Source organism: Musa acuminata, chromosome BXJ1-11 (genome assembly GCF_036884655.1).
Source record: "Musa acuminata AAA Group cultivar baxijiao chromosome BXJ1-11, Cavendish_Baxijiao_AAA, whole genome shotgun sequence".
Classification (NCBI taxonomy): Eukaryota; Viridiplantae; Streptophyta; class Magnoliopsida; order Zingiberales; family Musaceae; genus Musa; species Musa acuminata.
Window position 1 is genome coordinate 18992102 of NC_088337.1, and position 22899 is coordinate 19015000.

Here is a 22899-nt window from a genome sequence, read left to right on the forward strand (position 1 = left end):
TCACTCCCGTGGCTCAATTAGAAGCCATAAGGATGCTCCTTGTCTATGCTAGTAGTAATAATTTTAAACTATTTCAAATGGATGTCAAAAGTGCTTTCTTGAATGGTTTTATTTCCGAAGAAGTATATGTCGAATAACCTCGCGGATTTGAAAATTCTCTTTTTCCTAACCATGTATTCAAATTGACTAAGGCTCTCTATGGCTTGAAACAAGCTCCTAGAGCTTGGTATGAAAGGCTTAGTTCCTTTCTTATTTTAAATAATTTTAACAAAGGCAAGGTTGATACTACATTGTTTATCAAATATTTTGAAAATAATTTTCTTATTGTGCAAATTTATGTTGACGATATTATTTTTGGCTCTTCGGATGAATCACTATGTGAATCATTTGCCAAATGTATGAGTCATGAATTTGAAATGAGTTTAATGGGTGAATTAACTTTCTTTTTGGGATTACAAATCAAACAACTTAGTGATGGTATATTTCTTAACCAATCTAAATATACATTAGAATTGTTAAAATGATTTAACATGGATAATTCAAAAGCAATAAACACCCCTATGAGTTACTTCGACTAAGTTAGATATGGATGAAAATAGTAAAAATTTCGATCAAAAAACATATAGGGGAATGATAGGTAGTCTACTCTACCTCACCGCGACTAGACCGGATATTATATTTAGTGTAGGACTTTGCACTAGGTTTCAATCAAATCCTAAATTATCTCATCTTAAAAGTGTTAAAAGAATATTTAGGTATCTTAAAGGAACTCCAAATCTAGGATTGTGGTATCCAAAATCTGAAAAATTTAATTTAATAGCTTATGCAGATGTCGATTTTGGCGGATGCAGGATAGATAGAAAAAGTACATCCGGAACATGCCAATTTTTAGGACATGCACTTGTTTCTTGGACTTCCAAGAAACAAAATTCAGTTGCACTATCTACGGTGGAAGCCGAATACATTGCTGCAAGTGCATGCTGTGCACAAGTTGTTTGGATGAAAAATACATTAGAAGACTATGGAATTTACTTCAAAAATGTTCCCATAAAATGTGATAATACTAGTGCCATATGTCTTACCAAAAATCCAATTCAGAACTCTAGAACTAAGCATATCGATATTAGGCATCATTTCATACGCGATCATGTCCTTAACAATAATGTTGTTTTAGAATTTATTGACACAAAGCATCAATTGGCAGATATTTTTACAAAAGCCTTAAATGAGACCAATTTGAATTCATTAGAAAGGAACTAGGCATGTTAAATTGTCCTGAAAATAAGCTTGTTTGAATATATTTTTCGAAAAATGTCTCATCCTTTTTCGTTCTTCTATGGATTTGACTTCATCATTCTCCTTCGATTCAAGATGATATACTGAAGTACGACTCATTATCTTAACCTATCTTGAGTCAAACACCTCAAAAAAAAAAAAAAAATCTAACGCAGCACGCCAGCGGTGGCATCGCCAGAACCGACGGTAGCACCGCTTGAGCGCTCGGGCGCCAAGCGGTGGCACCGCCCAAGACACCCTATAAATCCTAAATGGTTAGGGCCAGCGGTGACACCGCCCCCAACCCATGGAAGCCTTGCTCCAACTCTCCCAAACTCTCTCAATCCCTCATTCTAACCTCTACAAACCTTGGAGAGGGATTCTTGTTGGTCCAAGCTCTCCATCATCAAGAAACACTCCATAAGGTAAAATCTTCCCTTCCCTTTCTTCTTGTTTTACCTACTCATTACAATTTCATATTTCTTTTATCATCTTGTCTAGAAAATGGCTCCTAAGAGATCAAAAGGGAAAAGGATTGAAGGAGATTCATTTGACCACGATCTTTTTAGATCCAAAGAAGAAGCCCTTAGGTTTCCAAAATTTGAAACAAGATATATCCATAAGGGTAAACACGTTGATCTCGATGAACTAGGAGACTTAGAACCCATTAGGTGGTTTGCTCATCTAGAGGCCCTACCTCTCTTACAAATAGATGAACCAATTTATCCTAGGTTAGTTAGGCTCTTTTATGCAAACATATGGGTAGATAACGATAGCCTAAGTACTTACATTTTAGGAACACAAATTAGGATTTCTGATAATACTATTTGTGAACTAATTGGAATCACTGAAAAAGATAGGGGCTGCTATTTTAGAGGAAAATGGGATGTTAATATAATAGGAGCAAGTTACACCGAAGCTGTCGAAACCATTTTTGCAAACTCGGACCTCGGAATAATACCCAAGAGTTGCGAACACTTACTACCTTTTAACTTTAAGATTCTTCATCATATCATGACAAGCATACTATTCCCTAAGCAATATCATCTTGATGAAATGAGTCTAATAGAGATAAGCACTATGTATTGGATTATGACCGGTCAACATAACTGTTTTGGATACTCAATACGGCAACACATGCAGGATATTACAGCTAAAGATATTATGTTGCCATATGGGGGGTTAATCACTATATTTCTTTGTGCCTATGACATTTGCATCCCACCCGATGAAGAAACAATTCAAAGTGATAGATATAACATCATTAATAAAAATCTACTAAAGAGACTTAGGTGCACATTTAACAATGGAATATGGGTAAGGCAACCTAGAAGGACTGATCCTATTCCTCCACCAGTAGAACAATCAGAAACACCAATTTTTAGGGGAAATGAATCTCCTCCTCCTAGTCCCTTTGGTGCAGCACCTTCAGCTCCTGTTTCATCCTCTGAAGGACTCATTATGGCAGAACTGTCTTAGATCAAATTCCAACAAGACCAACTCAAATCGTAGCAAGAACAAATTCAACTCCAGCAAATTGAAATTTTGAAGGAACTACGACAACTAAATCAAAAAATAGATGTTATGTATCAGCACTATGGATTACCTCCTAAGGATTGATGTATCTTTTTATTCTGTGTTGTTTACTCTTAATATCAAGTTCCAAGCTGGTCATCTTTTGAACGAAAACTGAATCTTCTTTTTAAATGTATTTTTAAAATTCTGGATATATGCTTCTGATGAATGCTGATTTTTCCTTTTAAGATGAATTCTGGATAAGTATTTTTGGCAAATTTGAATGATTAATCTTAATGCTGAATTCTTTCTCTAATGATTTTATGATCACAAATTACGTGTTTCAAAGTCTCGTCTCCTTTTTTGTTGATGACAAAGGGGGAGAAAAGTGATGACCTGTACCATTTTGATAGCATGACTTATATGAATTGCAAAAGCTTGTGTGATACGAATGTCTTATATACCTTGTAAAATCTTTGAGAATATCGCAAGATTGATTGATCATATTGAAAGCATGCCTCACATCTATATCATGAAATTCATGTTGAAAATCTTTATCTCCTATCATAGTAAAAATTGCCCTTATCATTCGACTTAAAAATAATTTTCATCGAAGTTTCGTAGTTACTATTGCTTAATGAAAATAACGATAAGTTCTACGGTTAGAACTTATCGGTTTATGCTTGAATTCAATGAATGGAATTCAAGTGTTTTCATCTTCTCATAATATGACATATAAATAGGGGGAGTTATGTTTAACTCTGTCATCAATTGATTGTCATCATCAAAAAGGGGGAGATTGTTGAATCTCGGATTTTGATGATAAAATCAATTGATGGGTTAATTGATCTAATCCATATCATTGAGTTAAGTGTGCAGGATTAACTATGATAACCAGAAAACATAAAGCAAGAATACTGGTGTCAAGTTCGATGGACGTTTGAGAGTCCGAAGAATCGTCGGAGATGCTGCCGGAACCAACCGAGAAGAAATCGAGAGCCTGTCGGAATTTTCGAAAGTTCGCCGAAGAGATCGTCGGAGATTCGTGGAGATCACCAAGAAGGCTTGGCTACTCATTGAAGTTATCACAAGATCGGGAGCTTGCTGGGAGTCCGTCGGAAAGCTTGCCGGAACAAGACTCGACGTTCGCGGTTGAAAACTTGCTTATGATATTTTTAGTTATGTAGTTACTTATAATTAGGATTAGGATTAAGAGATAATCCTATATCCTGGTTAGGGGCCAACTGGGCCCAAAATTAGACTTGGTTTGGGCTAAATTTGAAGCCCAACCAGTGAACCGAAGGGTCTGGCGGTGGCACCGCCAGACTGGGCGGTTGCACCGCCCAGCACCCGAGAGCTGGGCAGTGGCACCGCTTGGCTGGGAGGTGGCACTGCCAGCCACTGTCGGTGTCAGAAACTGATAGGCGGTGGCACCGCCAGCATCGGGAACCAAAGAGAATTCAAATTTTGGAGCCCAAATTTGAATCCTCTTGAGGCCTATAAATACCCCTTAAATCTCAGCTGAGATTACAACTTGTTGAGAAGCAATTGATTGAGAGAAAGGTCTTAGAAAAGTCTTAGCTAGTCTTGATTTCAATTTGCTAGTGTTCACCTCCTTCTTTCTTGCTGAAAATCTGTAAGAGAGTGAACCGCTTGTAAAAAGTTGTAAGAGAGGTATTTACCCTTCCCCTTCAAGAGATTTGCTAGTGGAAGGTGGGAGCCTCATCGAAGAGGGGCCTCGCAAGTGGATGTAGAACCACTTTAAAATCGGCGTAATCTCTGGTTTGCATTTCATTACTGCTATTTACATTACTACAAACCTTCTTACTTGCTTTATTTCCTCATTACCTTTGCTGCACAACTTTGCGAATACACTTTCAAGTTAAGCACTTCCGAGTTCAATTTTTATCGTACGAAAGATTTGTCAAAACCGACATTTTAATCCGCTGCACTACTCTTAGTGCCGCTCCGATCCTAACAAGGAGAATAGGAGAAGATAGCCAAAAAGAACCTCTGGCTTATGGGTCTTTGGTTCCCTCCTATTTATAGAGGCTCCTATCAACTTAACCTAATGGATCTTACCAAATTAGGTATTAGATCTCCATCCAACAACCCAAGCCTCTTAGATTAATGAGTTTCTACCTAATAATCTCTTATTAGCTCTTATTGGATCTCATCCATAAGATCCAATAATTCAGGGGCTTATTAGATATCCAATAAAATAGGGACTCCAACGGATATCTCATATCCGAACCTCTACTCGTCGTAACGCCTACTATATATGTGTAACCCTCTAGGCCTAATATCGAGCTGGCCGTAAGTCATTTCTGTCAGAACTCCTTCTAGCTCAGTGAATTATTATTTCTATAATAATTCACTCGACTCATCGACTGTGGATGTACTAGGCCACTATGTCGTAGTTTCTAAACGATATAGGGGAATCTAATCCTTTGGACCTATCTATCCTCAGTTACCATATATTCATAGTCTCTCATCTATTTAATACCTTAGAGACCATATATCAGGCATGGTACTATCAGGCCTATACAATTTTTACTTAGTCTCGCTCTAATCGGATTCTCTCGGAGAACTCTCTCTTTCAATATGAATGGCCCTGGCCAGGGATTTGTTTGAGCAAGAACATATGAGATATTCCTCTTATGACACCGAGAGTGGATGATCCTCTATCAATATCAAATAGCCCTCGTAAGGTTGGATACCACTCCCGATGACTAATTGTGCTAGGTCTAGAACCTTTGGACCTATAAGTCTGGTATCAAAGAGTGGAGTACTCAGACAAGACATCCTTGGTATCTCAAGTTTGAGGACCATATACACCACTAGGATGACGAAATCACTGTCTGATAATAAAGCATCATCAACCATCCAATATTCCGTAAGTGGATCAATCAGTGAATACATTCTCCAATGAGCACCTGCGTTGTATCCCTAGTGTCCCCACACAAGCATCTATGAGACTAACTACCATTGAATCTCGGATTTTGATGATAAAATTAATTGATAAGTTTGTGATCTAATATACGTTTTGAGTGACGCAGGACTAGCTTCGATCATGGAGAGAGAATTTGATTAAAGCAGAAAGCATCAATGTTAGGTTGAAGTGGAACATGTCAAAAGATTGGACGTCAAGCCGAAGGATCGATCGATGTATCGGAAAAAGGCTTCATGCTATGAGTTCGGGCATCGAGCCAAGAATATCAGACATTACACTAAGGAGATCGGATATTGTGGGAAGACAACATGCTGATTGGGCAATATGCCGAAGGAGAGGACGATGCGCCGAAGGGTCAGACGAAGCGTCGGATGAACCAATGACATGTCGGACAATATGTGATTAATCCTTTATAATAATTTATCTAGATCGAGTTAATTTAGGTCTAATTATATCAGTGTTAGAGTGAAATAATGCCAACTCAATTAGGGGCTAATTGGGCCTGAATCAAGGCTGAATTGGGTCTACTGTTTGGTCCATTCAGTATTTTATAGCAAGGTCTAGTAGTGGTACCACCCAGACACTATCTTCAAGACTGTGTCAGGTGGTGGTATCGCCCATACATAGTCTCTTAGAAGTGTCAGACAGTGGTACCACCAGACTGGGTGGTGCTACCACCTAGTGTCAAACTGGCAAGCGGTGGTACCGCCCAGTACTGGCGAGGGTACTGCTAGTCCCTATAAAACCTGGGGATTTGAATTTTGGCTCTAAGTTTTGAAGACACATGAAAATAGAGTAAAACCTTTGTGATTCTAAGGTTGTAAACTCTTTTAAGTATAGTCACTCTTCCAAGAGCTTCGTGATAATCCTAAGGGAGGTGTGTGAGGGAACACTTGTAAAAGAGGGGTGTAAAGGTTCTTTCCTGAACCTGTGAAAAGGAGAAAGAGTTGTAAAGGTTTTTGATCTTTGTTCATTGAAAGAAGATTAGTAGTGGAAGCCAGTGGCCTCGAGTGAAGAGGAATCGAGAGTGGATGTAGGTCACGACGACCGAACCACTATAAAATTGGTGTGCCTCCCTTTCTCTACTTGATTACTTATTTTCTAACTACTTTATCTGCTCAATACTAATCTTGCAAACATTTTAAGTTTAAATGTCTTTCTGATATGATTTCATTGATCAAAGTTTTGAATCAACATGATTTTACAAAAGCACTAATTCACCCCCCCTCTTAGTGTCGACTTAGTTCTAACAGTTGGTATCAGAGCTACATTTTTCTCATTTGGTTTAGCATCCAAGAGAAATGGCTTTTATCGGCATTCAAGAGGATCTCTCTATCGTTCGTCCTCCTATATTTAATGGGATGGACTGCACGTATTGAAAAACTCGAATGAGAGTTTTCTTGCTTTCTTTAGATTTTAATTTATGGAATATCATTGAAAATAGTTTTCAAAAGTCTTCTAATCCAATGAATGAATGAAATGATTTGGAGAAGAAAACTTTTTTTTTAATGCTAGAGCTTTGAACAGTCTATTTTGTGTTTCGAACAAAAATGAGTTTAATCGTATTTCTTTATGCGAAACTGCACATGAGATTTGACATATACTAGAAATAACTCATGAAGGCACAAATAGAGTTAAAGAGTCTAAAATAAATCTTTTGATGTATGATTTTGAATTATTTCGAATGAAGCCAAATGAAACCATTATTGACATGTATACCTATTTTACATATGTTATCAATGGTTTAAAACTCTTAGAAAATATTTTTCTAATCTTGAACTTATAAACAAGATTTTAAGATCCCTTCCAAAGAGTTGAGATCCAAAGGTAACTACAATACAAGAGGCAAAGAACTTAAATAATTTTCCATTAGAAGAACTTATTAGTTCATTGATGACATATGAAATGACATGCAAGGCACATGATGCATATGATGAACTTAAGAACAACCTTCTAAAAAATAGGAAGAATTTGACACTTAGAACAAATGAAGACCACTCGAGCGAAAACTCAAGTGATGAAGACTTTGAACTCTTAATAATAAAGCTGAAAAAGTTCTTAAAACAAGAATCAAATAAAAAAATGAACTTAAAAAGAAGAAGCTGCCAAAGAAGAATAAAGCATATAAGGTGACTTGGATGAAACAAGTGCATCCGAAGATTAGGAGCAAACCGATAAAGACGAAGTGGTGAACTTCGCTTTGATGGCTCTCGATAATGAGATAAACAACTCAACTGAAATATCTTTACCTTACAATGAATTACTAAATGCTTTCTATGATTTATTTGATGAATGTAAGCTAGTTGATAAAAAATATAAGTTGTTAAAAAAGGGTTATGCTTCTCTTGCTAATGAATTTGAAAAATTAAAAAATAAGCATGATAATTGCATTTTAACTCTTTGCACTAAGTGTGAAGAATTAGACTCACTTAAAAAAAATTATTTTTATAACAAACGTTAGATAAATTTAAAATTGGTAGCAAATATTTAAACATGATTCTTACCAATAAAAGTCATGTTTGTAGAAAAGAAGAAATCGGTTTTGTGAGTAATTACACTCAACAAAATCTAACTACTTTTATTAAAGGACTCATATTGCATGTTACCCCTAAGATTAAGTGTAATTTTTAGGTAGATATGGTCCTTTTACATATAAATGTCCATTCAAAAAGTATGGCTCACATAAGTTAGTTTGGGTTCCTAAAGGAACCATGAATAACTTAATGCTAAAAGCTAATAATTATAGATCAAATCATGAGGGACCCAAAGCTAAATGGGTACCTAGAACAAACCCACCCTTCTTATAAACTTATCTAAAATTAAAAGCTAGGAGCAAAAATGATATTTTGATAGTGGATACTCAAGGCTTATGATCGGAGATCCAAAATACTTCATAAAGCTCACTAGCCAAAACAACAAAGGAAATATCATTAGAATTAGAACTATTGGTAACAAAATAATTTTAATTAAAGATGCTTTTTTTGTTCAAAGAAATCATGCTTGATGATTTAATGATGTAATGATGTAATGATGTAATAAAAGTATTAAAAAGTTTTGGTATCATGCTTGATGATTTTATATTTTGCATGATATGAAGTTATGATGATTTGAAATCTTATGTTTTGGAATTATGTGTTACACTTTTGATCTTGATGTTTTTTGTGATAAATCTTGCTCTTTCAATTTTAAATGATGATACATGTTTTGATTTGGCATAAAAGATAAAGGCATACTTGTATGAAATAAATCACATAAATTGAAACAATTAAAAAGGGAATGCATTTTAAAATTTTCTTTATCTCTATCTTATTATTTTTTAATAAGAAATTGATAAATATATTTATGTCATTTTGAATATCTTGAAAGTTATTTTTATGATTTGATAATTTGAATTTGGATGAGTTTTATCCTAATCATGATCTTGATTTCTCAATATTTGATACTTGAGATTTTTTTTTATAAATCAAGATATCTTACTCTTTATTCTCGTATGATTCATGCATTTTATTTAAGAGGAGATTTTCTATATGAATCATGAGATTTCTTATGCATGAATCAAGATATTCTACCATTCTATTCTCCCATGTTTCTTGTTGCCATTTACTAAATAGGAGAATTATCCATATGAATCATGGTTTTTCTTGATTTCTTAGAATCTTAACTTGAGAATTTATTTTATAAAACATGATCTTGATGACTTGAGAATTCTTATGCATGAATCGAGATCATTTATTATTTGTTCTCCTATAATTATTTTGTTGTTTACTAAAGAGGATATTTATGCAAATTAACCATGATATGCCACTTGAGTTTTTAAGCTTTATAACTTGAGTTTTATTATGTATAATTCCTTTGTATTCATGAATTATATATTTCATCACCGAATTAATTTTCTTGATATTCTTCATGTGGTGATTTGATAATTGATGTAAGGGGAAATGAACTACAATATTATATTCTTCCCTTTATTTTGATAATAACAAAGGGGGAGAAAGTATTACTAACTTACATTTCAAGGCTAAAATTGCTAGCTTGCTCATCTCAAAAGAGAAGCAAAGTTTGTTAGTTTGCACATTTCAAAAATATGCAAAAATAGGCTATCTTTCATATCTCAAAAGATATAAAATTTTGCTAACTTTAAATATGTGAAAAACTTGCTAGTTTCAATGTTCAAACCTTGTTATTTTACTAGCTTGCATATCTAAAAACTTGCTAGTTGCACTTCTCCTATTTGTTGATGATAAAAGGGGAGAAGGTATGATGATAATCATGCATATTATGCCTAAAATGATAATTTAAAATTATGTATGATGATTTGGAATTATACATGTAATGATGATTTTAAAAATATACATGATGAATTAGTATTATGCATGCAATACTCATGATTTCGAATGATGTATGCAATGATGAATGTAATGACTTGCTGCACATGATTATTTTATCAATATAGAATATTGATAGGGAGAGGTTAGTTAAACTCTATCATCAATTGATTGTCATCATAAAAAAGGGGGAGATTATTGAATCTCGGATTTTGATAATGAAATCAATTGATAAGTTTGTGATCTAATATGGTTTTGAGTGACGTAGGACTAGCTTCGATCATGGAGAGACAATTTGATTAAAGCAGGAAGAATCAATGTTAGGCCGAAGTGGAACATGTCAAAAGATTGGACGTCAAGCCGAAGAATCGATCGACATGTCGGTAGAAGGCTTCACGCTATGAGTTCGGGCATCGGGCTAAGAAGATCAGACATTGCACCAAGGAGATCAAATGTTGCAGGAATACAATATGCCGATTGGGTAATATGCCAAAAGAGAGGACAATGTGCTGAAGGGTCGGACGAAGCACTAGATAAACCAATGACATGTTGAACAATATGTGATTAATGCTTTATAATAATTTGTTTAGATCAAGTTAATTTAGGTCTAATTGAGTCAGTATTGGAGTGAAACAATACCAACTCAATTAGGGGCTAATTAGGCCTAAATCAAGGCTGAATTAGACATGTTATTTAGCCCATTCAATGTCCCGTAGCAAGGTTTGGCTATGGTACCGCCCAGACACCGTTTTCAAGATTGTGTCAGGCGGTGGTACTACCTAGACATAATCTCCCAGAAGTTTTAGGCAGTGGTACTACCAGACTGAGCGGTGGTACTACCTAGTGTTAGACTGGTAGGTGGTGGTACCGCCATCACCACAAAAACCCAGAGATTTGAATTTTGGCCCTAAGTTTTGGAACCATTTAGGGTCTATAAATACCCCAAAATTTTTTGCTTAGAAGACACATGAAAATAGAGCAAAAACTCTATGATTCCAAGGTTGTAAACTCTTTTAAATATAGAGTCCCTCCTCCAAGAGCTTAGTGATAATCCTAAGGGAGGTGTGTGAGGGAACACTTATAAAAGAGAGGTGTAAAGGTTCTCTCTTGAACCTATGAAAAGGAGAGTTGTAAGTGTAGTTGATCTTCGCTCATTGAAAGAAGATCGGTAGTGGAAGCTGGTGGCCTCGAGTGAAAAGGAATTAAGAGTGGATGTAGGTCACGACGATCGAACCACTATAAAATTGGTGTGCCTCCCTTTCTCTACTTATTTACTTATTTTCTAACTGCTTTATCTGCTCAATACTACTCTTGCAAATGTTTTAAGTTTAAACATCTTTCCGATATGATTTCATCAAACGAAGTTATGAATCGACATGATTTTATGAAAGCACTAATTCACCCCCCTTCTTAATGTCGACTTGGTCCTAACAGTTGCATTCATCATATGGACGGGTATACAACATACTAGTCTATCCGGTCATCTCAATGTCCCTCTCGAGTAACTTATAATCAGGATTATTTAGGATTTATGTTTAAAAGCGAATCAGTCTCATTATCGTGATCTCATCACGATCTAATTCTCATTACATAGATCCATGGACATCACAATATATTCATGCAACAAGCAATATAAAGTGATAAAATATCAAATAATAATAATAAGCAAAAAGATTGCATGTCAAGTCACACGTACCATCACTCATGTGATTGGCTTGTAGGGCACCTTTGACTAGCACTCCGGTCATAAGTCTGGAGCATCCACTATCAAATCTTTATTTTTGCTCCTAGCTTTCGATTGTAGATATTTCTACAAGAAATGTGGGTTTGTTATAGGTACCCATTTGACTTTAGGTCCCTCATGGTTAGATCTATCTATTTTAATTTTTGGCATTGAGATATTCATGGTTCTTTTGGGAACCCAAACCAATTTATATGAATCATACTTTTTAAATAAACATTTAAATACAAAATGACCATGTTTATCATAAAAATTACATTTATTTTCTAGGAAAACATGTAATGTGGGTCATTTAACAAAAGTGGTTGTCTTTTGTTGAGTATTACTCACAAAGTTGATTCCTTCTTTTCTACGTACATAACTCTTATGGGCAAGAATCATGTTTAAATATTTGCTACCAATTTTAAATTTATCTAACGTTTGTTATAAAAATAAAATTTTCTTTTTAAGTGAGTCTAACTCTTCACACTTAGCGAAAGGAGTTAACATGCAATAATCATGCTTATTTTTTAATTTTTTAAATTCATTAGCAAGAGAAGCATGATCCTTTTTTAACAACTTATATTTTTTATTAACTAATTTAAATTCATCATATTGAATGCATCAAATAATTCATTGTAAGGTAAAGACATTTCGGTTGAGTCATTTACCTCATCGTCGAGAGCCATCAAAGAGAAGTTCGCCACTTCATCTTCATCGGTTTGCTCTTTGTCTTCGGATGCACTCATTTTGTCCCAAGTCAACTTGAGTGCTTTCTTGTCCTTTAGTAGCTTCTTTTTTTTAAGTTTATTTTTATTCTTTAATTCTTGTTTTAAGAACTTTTTAAGTTTTATTGTTAAGAGTTCAAAATCATCATCACTTGAGCTTCTGCTTGAGTGGTCTTCATTTGTTATAATTGTCAAATCCTTCTTATTCTTTGAAAGGTTATTTTTAAGTTCATCATATGCTATACATGTCATTTCATAGGTCATTAAGGGCCCGATAAGTTTTTCAAGTGGCAAGTTATTTAGGTCATTTGCCTCTTGTATTGTAGTTACTTTTAGATTTCAATTTTTAGAAAGTGATCATAAAACTTTATTAACAAGTTTAAGATTCAAAAAATATTTTCAAGGACTTTTAAACCATTGACGACATTCGTAAAATGGGTGTACATGTCAATAATGGTTTTGCTTGGCTTCATTTGAAACAGTTCAAAATCATACATTAAAAGATTTATTTTAGACTCTTTAACTCTATTCATGCCTTCATGAGTTACTTCTAGTATGTGCTAAATCTCATGTGCAGTTTTGTATAAAGAAATACGATTAAACTCATTTTTATTCAAAACATAAAATAGAGCGTTCATAGCTCTAGCATTCAAATAAAAAGTTTTTTTCTCCAAATCATTCCATTCATTCATTGGATTAGAAGACTTTTGAAAATTATTTTCAATGATATTCCATATATTGATATATAAAGAAAGCAAGAAAATTCTCATTCAAGTTTTTTAATACGTGTAGTATGTCCCATTGAACATAGTAGGGCGAATGATAGAAAGACCTTAAAAACTGAAAAAAGCCATCTCTCTTGGGGTGTTAATCTAACGGAGAGAAATGTGACTCTGATACTAATTGTTAGAATCAAGTTGACACTAAGAGGGGGGGTGAATTAGTGCTATCATAAAAATAATGTCGATTCAAAACTTTCGACTTGATAAAAACGTATCATAAAAGATATTGAAAGTGTGCTTGACTTAGAATAAGAGTGATAAATAATTAAGGCAGAAAACAACAATAATGAAGAGCAACAAGAAAGTACACACTAATTTTATAGTGGTTCGGTCATCATGACCTCCGTCTACTCCCGATTCCTCCTCCGTTGAGGCCACCGGCATCCACTATCGGTCTTCCTTCAATGAGCGAAGACCAACTACTCTCTTACAACTCTTTTTTTTCTCTTTATAGGTTTAGGAGATAACCTTTACAATCACTCATCGCTCTCTTAAACTTCACCCAACATTTAGAGCTTAAGAGGAGTTCTCACAATATTACAATAGTATTTTCTTTCTTTTTTGCTCTTAGTTCTTATGTTTACTGAGCAAGGATGAGTGGGGTTTTTATAGACCCCAAATAGATTCAAATTTGGAGCCAAAAATTTGAATCCCTAGGGTTTTGGGGTACTAGTGGTACCACCGCCACTACTGGGTGGTACCACCGTGAGTACTCTTTGACATTGGGTGGTACCACCACCCAGTCTAGCAGTATCACTGCTTGACATAGTCTAGGGGACTATGTCTGGGTGATACCACTGCTAGACCTTACTATAGGACATTGAATGAGCCACATAGTAGGCCAATTTTAGCCCTGATTCAGGCCCAATTGGCCCTTAATTGAGTTGACATTGTTTCACTCTAATACTGACTCAATTAGACAGACTCACTCGATCTAGGCAAATTATTATAAAGCACGAATCATATGCTGTCTAGCATGTCATTGGTTCTTCCGGTGCTTCGTCCGATCCTCCGGCGCTTCGTCCGATCCTTTGGCGTTTCGTCCTCTCCTTCAACGTATTGCCCAATCGGCATATTAACTCCCCCAACTTTCGATCTCCTTGGCGCAATGTCCGATCCTTTGGCCCAATGCCCAAACTCATAGCACGAAGTCCTTCTACCGGCATATCGATTAATCCTTTGACCCGACGTCTAATCTCTTGACATATTCAACTCTGGCTCAACATCTGATTCCTCCTGCTTTAATCAATTTACCTTTTATGATCGAAGTTAGTCCTACATCACTCAAAATATAGATTAGATCATTAACTTATCAATTGATTTCATCATCAAAATTTGAGATTCAACAGATCCAAGGTTCACCTCTAAGTTTTGGGAAAGTCTACAAAAATCTTTGGGCACACAATTAAAGTTTAGTACAGTTTTTCACCCATAAACTGATGATCAATCTGAAAAGATAATACAAACTCTTGAAGACCTCTTAAGATCATGTGCTTTAGACTTTGGTGAAAGTTAGGATATGCATTTATACCTAATTGAGTTTTCCTACAATAATAGTTATCACTCAAGTATACGGATGACCCCATTTAAAGCTCTTTATGGGAGAAAGTACAGATCACCTATATACTAAGATGAGGTAGGAGAACAAAAGTTTTTGAGACTTCAATTAATTCAAAGAGATGTTGATAGTATTCGAATTATACATCAGAGATTATTAACAACTCAAAATGGTGATCATGTCTTCTTGAAAGTATCACCAACCAGGAGAGTCATGAGGTTTGGTCAAAGGGAGAAGTTAACCCCTGGATTCATTGGTCCATTTGAGATCTTACAGAAGGTCGGGCCTATGACATATAGATTAGCATTGCTTCTAGTTTTGGTTGGCATCCATGATGTGTTCCACATCTATGCTCCAAAGATATGTCAATGACACATCCTATGTCATTTCTTACCAACCTATGCAACTAAGAGACAATACCACATTTATAGAACAATTAACACAAATCTTGGAAAGAAAATAATATGTTCTTAGAAATAAAGTCATATCTTTGATAAAGATCCATTGGCAATACTATTCATACTAAGAGGCAACTTGGGAAAGACAAGAAAATATGCGAGAGTAGTATCTTTATCTATTATCTCGAGGTAAGCTAAACTTGGGGACTAAATTTCTTTTAGGATGGAAGAAATGTAATTAAATCAAATCTTTGATTTAGGAAATCAATTTTTATTTCCTTGCTTGCCATTGTAATTTTAAAAATATTAATATTTATTTTCTTATTTGTCATTGTGATTAGGAAATAATTATTAAGTATTCCAAATAGGATGATGCCATATTTATTAATATATTAAATAAAAATTACTATTAAATATATATAAATTAAAAAGAATATTTCCTTAAATAGAGGGCTCACCTCCTTCTATTTAAGAGAAGGAATTTCTCTCCTCTGTTCCTCACCAAGCCAAGCCTTACAACGGTAGGGAGGAATGAGAAGTTGGATCTTATTGAGGAGAGATAGGTTTCCCTACCTTTCTTAAAAATAAAAATTTTTATTTTGATTTTTTAAGTGTTAAATTTTTTATAGTTTAAAAATATTTATCAATTCTTTTAATATCAAAATATTTATTATTAGATTAAAATATATTATATGAAGTTTTTAAGATATTCTTTGATCCACTTTAAAGGTTTTTATTTAAACATGTTAAAATTATACATATTTTATGTATTGAATATATAATATCTAATTTTTATATTTGGTTTAAAAATATTATTTTCTCATATTGTAGTTTATCTTTTAATCTTATCTGGATTAAAATATACTGTAAGAAGTTGAAAAAAATTTTCTAATCCTTTAAATGTTAAAATTTTTATTGTTGGATCAGAATATGTTATTTGAAAACTTTTGATCCCTTTTTAGATTTAGAATTTTATTGTTTAATTAGATGAAATTATTCATGTCATATGTATTGAAAGTATGATTTTTAATTCTTATTAAATTAAAAATATTATTTCTCTATATTGAAATTTATCTTTCAATCTAATCCTTTATTATGTTGTTATATTTTTAATATATTATTGTTAGTAAATATATCTTGTCATAATTTGATATTGATGAAATTGGATAGAAATTAGGTTAAAACTGTTAGGATCGTGACGACACAAAGAGAGGGGGGGGGGGCATGAATTAGTGCTTTAGTAAAAGTTATGTCAATTCAAAAATCTCGTTTGACAAAATCACATTGGAAATATGTTTAACTTGAAAATGTTCGTAAGAAGGCAATCAGCAAGTAAGGCGGTTTGCAATAAAGGTAAATAGCAAAATAGAAATGCAAATTGAGTTTTATAGTGGTTTGGTCGTCGCGACCTACGTCCACTCCTGATTCATCTTCTGTCGAGGCTACCGGTGTTTACTAGCGATCTTCTTTCAATGGACAAAAATCAATCACCCTCTTACAACTCTTTCTACTTTTGACAGTCTCAGGAGAGAATCTTTACATCCCTCTTTCACAAGTGTTCCCTCACACACCTCCCTTAGGACTATCACTAAGCTCTAAGAGGAGGGACTCTACACTTTAAGAGATTACAACCTTGAAATTATAGAGTTTTTATTCTACTTTCGTGCTTTCTTAAGTATGAAAGAATGGGATATTTATAGACCCTAAATGACTTCAAAAATTAGAGCCAAAATTTAAATCCCCGAGATTTCGGGGTACTAGTGGTACCACCGCTTGTGTTAGGTGATACCACCACTTGTAGCATTGACACTGGCCGGTACCACTATCCAATTTGATAGTACCATCGCTTGACACAGTTTGGGAGAATGTTTCTGGGTGGTACTACTGCCTGATCTAGCAGTACCACTAACTAACAGCTTGAAAAAGTGTGCTCTTGACTTTTCCAGGACATGGGCAGTTCCACCTATTCTTGGGTCACTGAATGGGCTTTCCACTAGGCTTAAAATAGTCCCATCTCAGGTCTAATGGGCCCTTAATTGAGTTGGCATAGTTACACCCAAAACTAACTCAATTATGACCTAACTACTATAGGGAAATCTAGGGGCGACATCACATGCACAACGGAAGAATAGAAAACAAAAATCCTCAAAATTTTCATAAATTGTGTTCGTTATCATGCAAAAATTGATGCAAAATATCTATAAAATTAAAAACTACAAAAGATTGTGTTTTACCTAGGGAGATCATATATCCTTGAATCCCTACATATTTGTAGAAGAGGATGAAGGAGGTTAAGCGTCCTCCTCTCTAGCGATGATCCACATAGCAGGGTTGCACCGATGCTCCTCAAATCTCTAAACCTACTATTTGAGGAGGAGAAGGGGAGAGGAGAATAGGAGATAGCAACCAAGATAAGCTCTAGCCTATGAACCTTTGGTTCTCTCCTATTTATAGAGGTCCCATGTCAACTTAACCCTAATGGATCCTGCCCTATTGGGTATTGGATCCTCATTCAACTACTCAAACCTCTTAGATTAGTAGATCTCTATCCAATAATCTCTTATTGGCTTTTATTGAAAATCATCCATAGGATCCAATAACTCGGGGACTTATTAAATATCCAATAAGATAGGGGCTTTGATGGATATCTCATATCCAAATCTCTACTCGTTGCAATGCCTACCATATGTGTGTGACCCTCTAGGCCAATATCGAGCTGGTCATGAGTCATACTTGTTAGAACTCCTTCTAGCTCAACGAAATATTATCTCCATAATAATTCACTTGACTCATCAACTGCGGATGTATAAGGCCACTACGCCGTAGTCCCCGGATAATATAGAGAAATTCAATCCATTGGACCTATCTATCCTCAGTTACCATGTATCTATAGTCCCTTATCCATCTAATATCCCAAAGATCATATACCGGGCATGGTACTATCAGGTCCATACCATTTCTACTCGAGTCTCGCTCTAATCGGATTCTCCTAAAGTACTCTTTCTCTCTCAATCCGAATGACTTTAGCTAGGGATTTGTCTGAGCAAGAACACATGGGATATTTCTCTTATAACACCGAGATGGATGATCCTCTATCGACACTCAATAGTCCTCGAAAGGTTGGCTGCTACTTCCGATAATCGGTTGTGCTAGATCTGAAACTTATAGGCCTATATGTCCGGTATCAAATAATGTAGCACTTATATAGGATATCATTAGTGTCTCAAGTCTAAGGACCAAATACACCATTAGGACAACAAAATTATTGTCTAACAATGAGGTATCATTAATCATCTGACATTCCATGAGCGGATCAATCAATGAACTCATTCTCCAATGAGCACTTGCACTATAGCTCTAGTGTCTCCACACGAGCAACTATGAGACCAGCAGCTGCCTCCATCATATGTATGGGTATATAGTACACCAGTATGTCTGGTTATCTCGATGTTCCTCTCGAGTAATCTATGACTAGGATTATTTAGGATCTGTGTTTAAAAGCGAATCGGTCTCATTATCGTGATCTCATCACGATTTGATTCCCATTGCATAGATTCATGGACATCACAATATATTCATGCAACAGACAATATAAAGTGATAAAATTTTAAATAATATAATAAGCAGAAAGAATACATATCATGTCATATATGTCATCACTCATGTGATTGGCTTGTAGGGCACCTATGACCAGCAACTACGACCAATTAAATAACCGATTATAAGACTAGAATTTTATATTGTCTGACATGTCATTGTTTTATCCGGCGCTTCGTCCGATTATTCGGTATTGTGTCCTCTCCTTCGATGTATTGCCTAATTGGTATGTTGACCTCTTGCAATTTCGATCTCCTTAGCATGATATCCGATCCTTCGGCGTAATGCTTGAACTCACGACACGAAGTCCTTCTGTTGGCACATCGACCGATCCTCCGGCCGACATCCAATCTTCTGACATGTTCACTCGGGCCCAATGTTCGATTCTTTCTGCCTTAATCAATTTGCCTTTTCTAATTGAAGTTAGTCCTATATCACTTAAAACGCAGATTAGATCATAAACTCATCAATTAATTTTATCATCAAAATCCAAGATTCAACAATCTCCCTATTTTTTGTGATGACAACCAATTGATGATGAAGTTTAAACTAAACTCCCCCTATCAACATGCCATGATTTCAATCATAAATTATATGGAATATATCATATCATTATTTACATCATAAGTTCAAGTATTCCATCCTAACCATCATACATAATACCATGCATGATCATCATTATACCTTCTCCCCCTTTGTCATCAACAAAAAGAAGAAGTGCAACTAGTAAGTTTTTGAGATATAATTTCAAATCATTGCATTTATCATCATGCAAGCTAGCAAGTTTTTCAGATGTGAAAGTTAGCAAAATTTTTTCATCTTTTGATATGTGCAAGAAAGCATGTTTTTGATCTTCTTGAAATGTGCAAGATAGCACTTCTCTTTAGATGTGCAAGCACTTTTGGTTCTTCTTAGATGTTCAAGCTAGCATTTTTATATTTCTTGAGATACTAATAAGTTTTTTTCTCCCTTTTGTCATTATAAGAAAAAAGAAGAGGGGAATAATACAATAGTGCAATTCATTTCCCTTTACATCAATTCTCTAAGTATCATATAAGGTATACAACCATAAATACAAAAGAATTATATATAATAAAAATCATATAAAAAAAATATAATATCAAAGATCATGTGAATACAAAAAGATATGATTCATTTTGATCTCCTTTTAAAAAAATTAAAAACAAAAGGAAATCTTAGGAGACTGAATAGTAAGCGAAATCTTAAGTCATGAATTCCGAAAAAGATATTCTTTGGTAAATAGCAAAAAGCAACATAGGAGAATAAAAGATCTTGATTCATATATAAGAAATCTCTAAGTTATCAAGATCACGATTCATATATTAAAAAAATTTAAGTTATAATTCCTAGAATTCAAAAGAAAAATCATGATTCATTTAGACACTTCTCCTTTTTTAATTAGTGAAAAAGAAACATAGGAGATAAAAGATCCTGATTCATTTAGAATAAATCTTAAGTATCAAGTGAAAGATTTGGAAAAAAAGTCATTCAAATTTAAATCATTAAAATCACTTTCATAGTTCAATAGATTCATAAAATAATATAAATTTATTAATCTCTTACTAAAAAACTCGATAAGATAGAGATTGAGAAATTTTCAAGAAAATTACTTTCCTCTTTTTAGTTGCTTTAATTCCTATGATTGATTTCATACAAGCATGCCCAAGTTTTTGTATATCAAAACTATGCATCATGTTTAAAATCAAAAAACAAGATTCATTACAAAAATAATCAAGACTTCAAATCATCATGCAATATTAAATCATTAAATCATCAAGCATGATTTCATTAAACATAAAGCATTTTCAATCACAATCATTTTGTTTTAGCTAGTGAGTGTTGGATCTCTAGTCATAAGCCTTAAACATCCACTATCAAAATTTTATTTTTGCTCCTAGTTTTCGATTATAGAGTTATCTACAAGAAAGATAGATTTGCTATAGGTACTCATTTGACTTTGAGTCCCTCATGTTTAGATCTATCTATCTTATTTTTTGACATAAGGTCATTTATGGTTCATTTAGGAACTTAAACCAATTTATGTGAGTCATACTTTTTAAATGAACATTTATAGGCATAATGTCTAAATCTACCACAAAAATTATTTATATTTTCATGGGAAACATGTAATGTGGTTCATTTAATGAAAATAATTAACTTTTATTAAGTGTTACTCATAAATCTAATTCCTTCCTTTCTATAAACATGACTCTTATTGGCAAGAATCATGTTTAAAGATTTGCTACCAATTTTAAATTTATCTAACGTTTATTGTAATAATAAATTTTTTTTTTTTGCATGAATCTAATTCTTCACATTTAGTGCAAGAGTTTAACATGCAATTATCATGCTTATTTTTTAATTTTTTAAATTCATTAGAAAGAAAAGCATGATCCTTTTTTAGTAATTTATAATTTTTACTAACTAATTTAAATTCATCAAATAAATTACGAAAAGCATAAAGCAATTCATTGTAAGGTAAAGGAGTTTCGATTGAATCATTTATCTTGCCGTTGAAAGCCATTACCACTTTATCTTTGTTGGTTTACTCTTTATCTTCAAATATACTAGATTCATCCTTAGTCCCTTTAATACTTTCTTTTTCTTTGGCCGCTTCTTCTTTTTAAGTTCATTTTTAGTTTTTGATTCTTATTTTATAAACCTTTTAAATTTACTTTTGAGAAGTTTAAAGTCATCATCACTTGAGCTTTCGCTCGAGTAGTCTTCTTTTGTTCTAAGTGTCAAATCTTTTCTGTTCTTTGGAAGGTTATTCTCAAGTTCATCATGTGGCATATAAGTCATTTCATATATTATTAATGAACCGATAAGTTCTTCCAATGAAAAATTATTTAAGTCATTTGCCTCTTGTATTACAATTAATTTCGAATCCTAATGTTTAGAAAAAGATCATAAAACTTTATTAACAAGTTCAAGATTCAAAAAAACATTTGTCAAAAGCTTTTAAACTATTGACGATATCATATAACGGGTGTACATGTTAACAATAATTTCATTTGTCTTCATTCGAAACAATTCAAAATTATGCATCAAAAGATTTGTTTTAGACTCTTTAACTCTACTTGTGCCTTCATGTGTAATTTCAAAAGTGTGCTAAATATCATGTGCAGTTTCAAAAATCGAAATATGATTAAACTCATTTTTATCTAAAACGTAAAATAAAATATTCATAGCTTTTGCATTTAAAGAAAAAATTTTCTTTCCCAAATCATTCCATTTGTTTATTAGATTAGAAATTTTTGAAAATAATTTTTAACGATATTTCAAAGTTCATAGAATGCAAGAAAATCCGCATTCGAGTTTTCCAATATGTATAGTCCGTCCTATTGAATATAGGAGGACGAATGATAGAGTGACCCTCTTAAAAGTCGAAAAAATCATCTCTCTTAGGTGTTAAACCAAACAGAGAGAAACTTGGCTCTGATACCGATTATTAGGACCGTGACGACACTAAGAGGAGGGGAGGGGGGTGGGGTGGGGGGGTGAATTAGTGATTTCATAAAAGTCATGTCGATTCAAAATTTTCATTCGATAAAATCTTATCGAAAATATGTTTAACTTAAAAACGTTCGTAAGAATATAATAAGCAAGTAAGGTAGTTTGCAATAAAGGTAAATAGCAAAATAGAATACAAACCGAGTTTTATAGTGGTTCGGTCGTCGTGACCTACGTCTACTCCCGATTCCTCTTCCATTGAGGCCACCGACGTTCACTAACGATCTTCTTTCAATGGGAGAAGATCAAATACCCTCTTACAATTCTTTTTCCTTTTGATAAGCTCAGGAAAGAACCTTTATACCTCTCTTTTACAAATGTTCCCTAACACACCTCCCTTAGGACTATCACTAACCTCTAGAAGGAGGGACTCTACACTTTAAAAGATTATAACATTGGAATCATAGAGTTTTTATTCTACTTTTATACTTTCTTAAGTAGGAAAGATTTGGGTATTTATAGACCCCAAATGACTTCAAAAATTGAAGTTAAAATTTAAATCCTTGAGATTTCG

General features: G+C 34.0%; 1 protein-coding gene across 1 annotated transcript in view; it reads left to right on the forward strand.

Annotated features, from left to right (window-relative positions):
- The window catches only part of LOC135597235 (nudix hydrolase 17, mitochondrial-like), an 85174-nt gene that overhangs the window by 59102 nt on the left and 3173 nt on the right, over window positions 1-22899 (forward strand). The gene's annotated exons all lie outside the window — the stretch shown is intronic.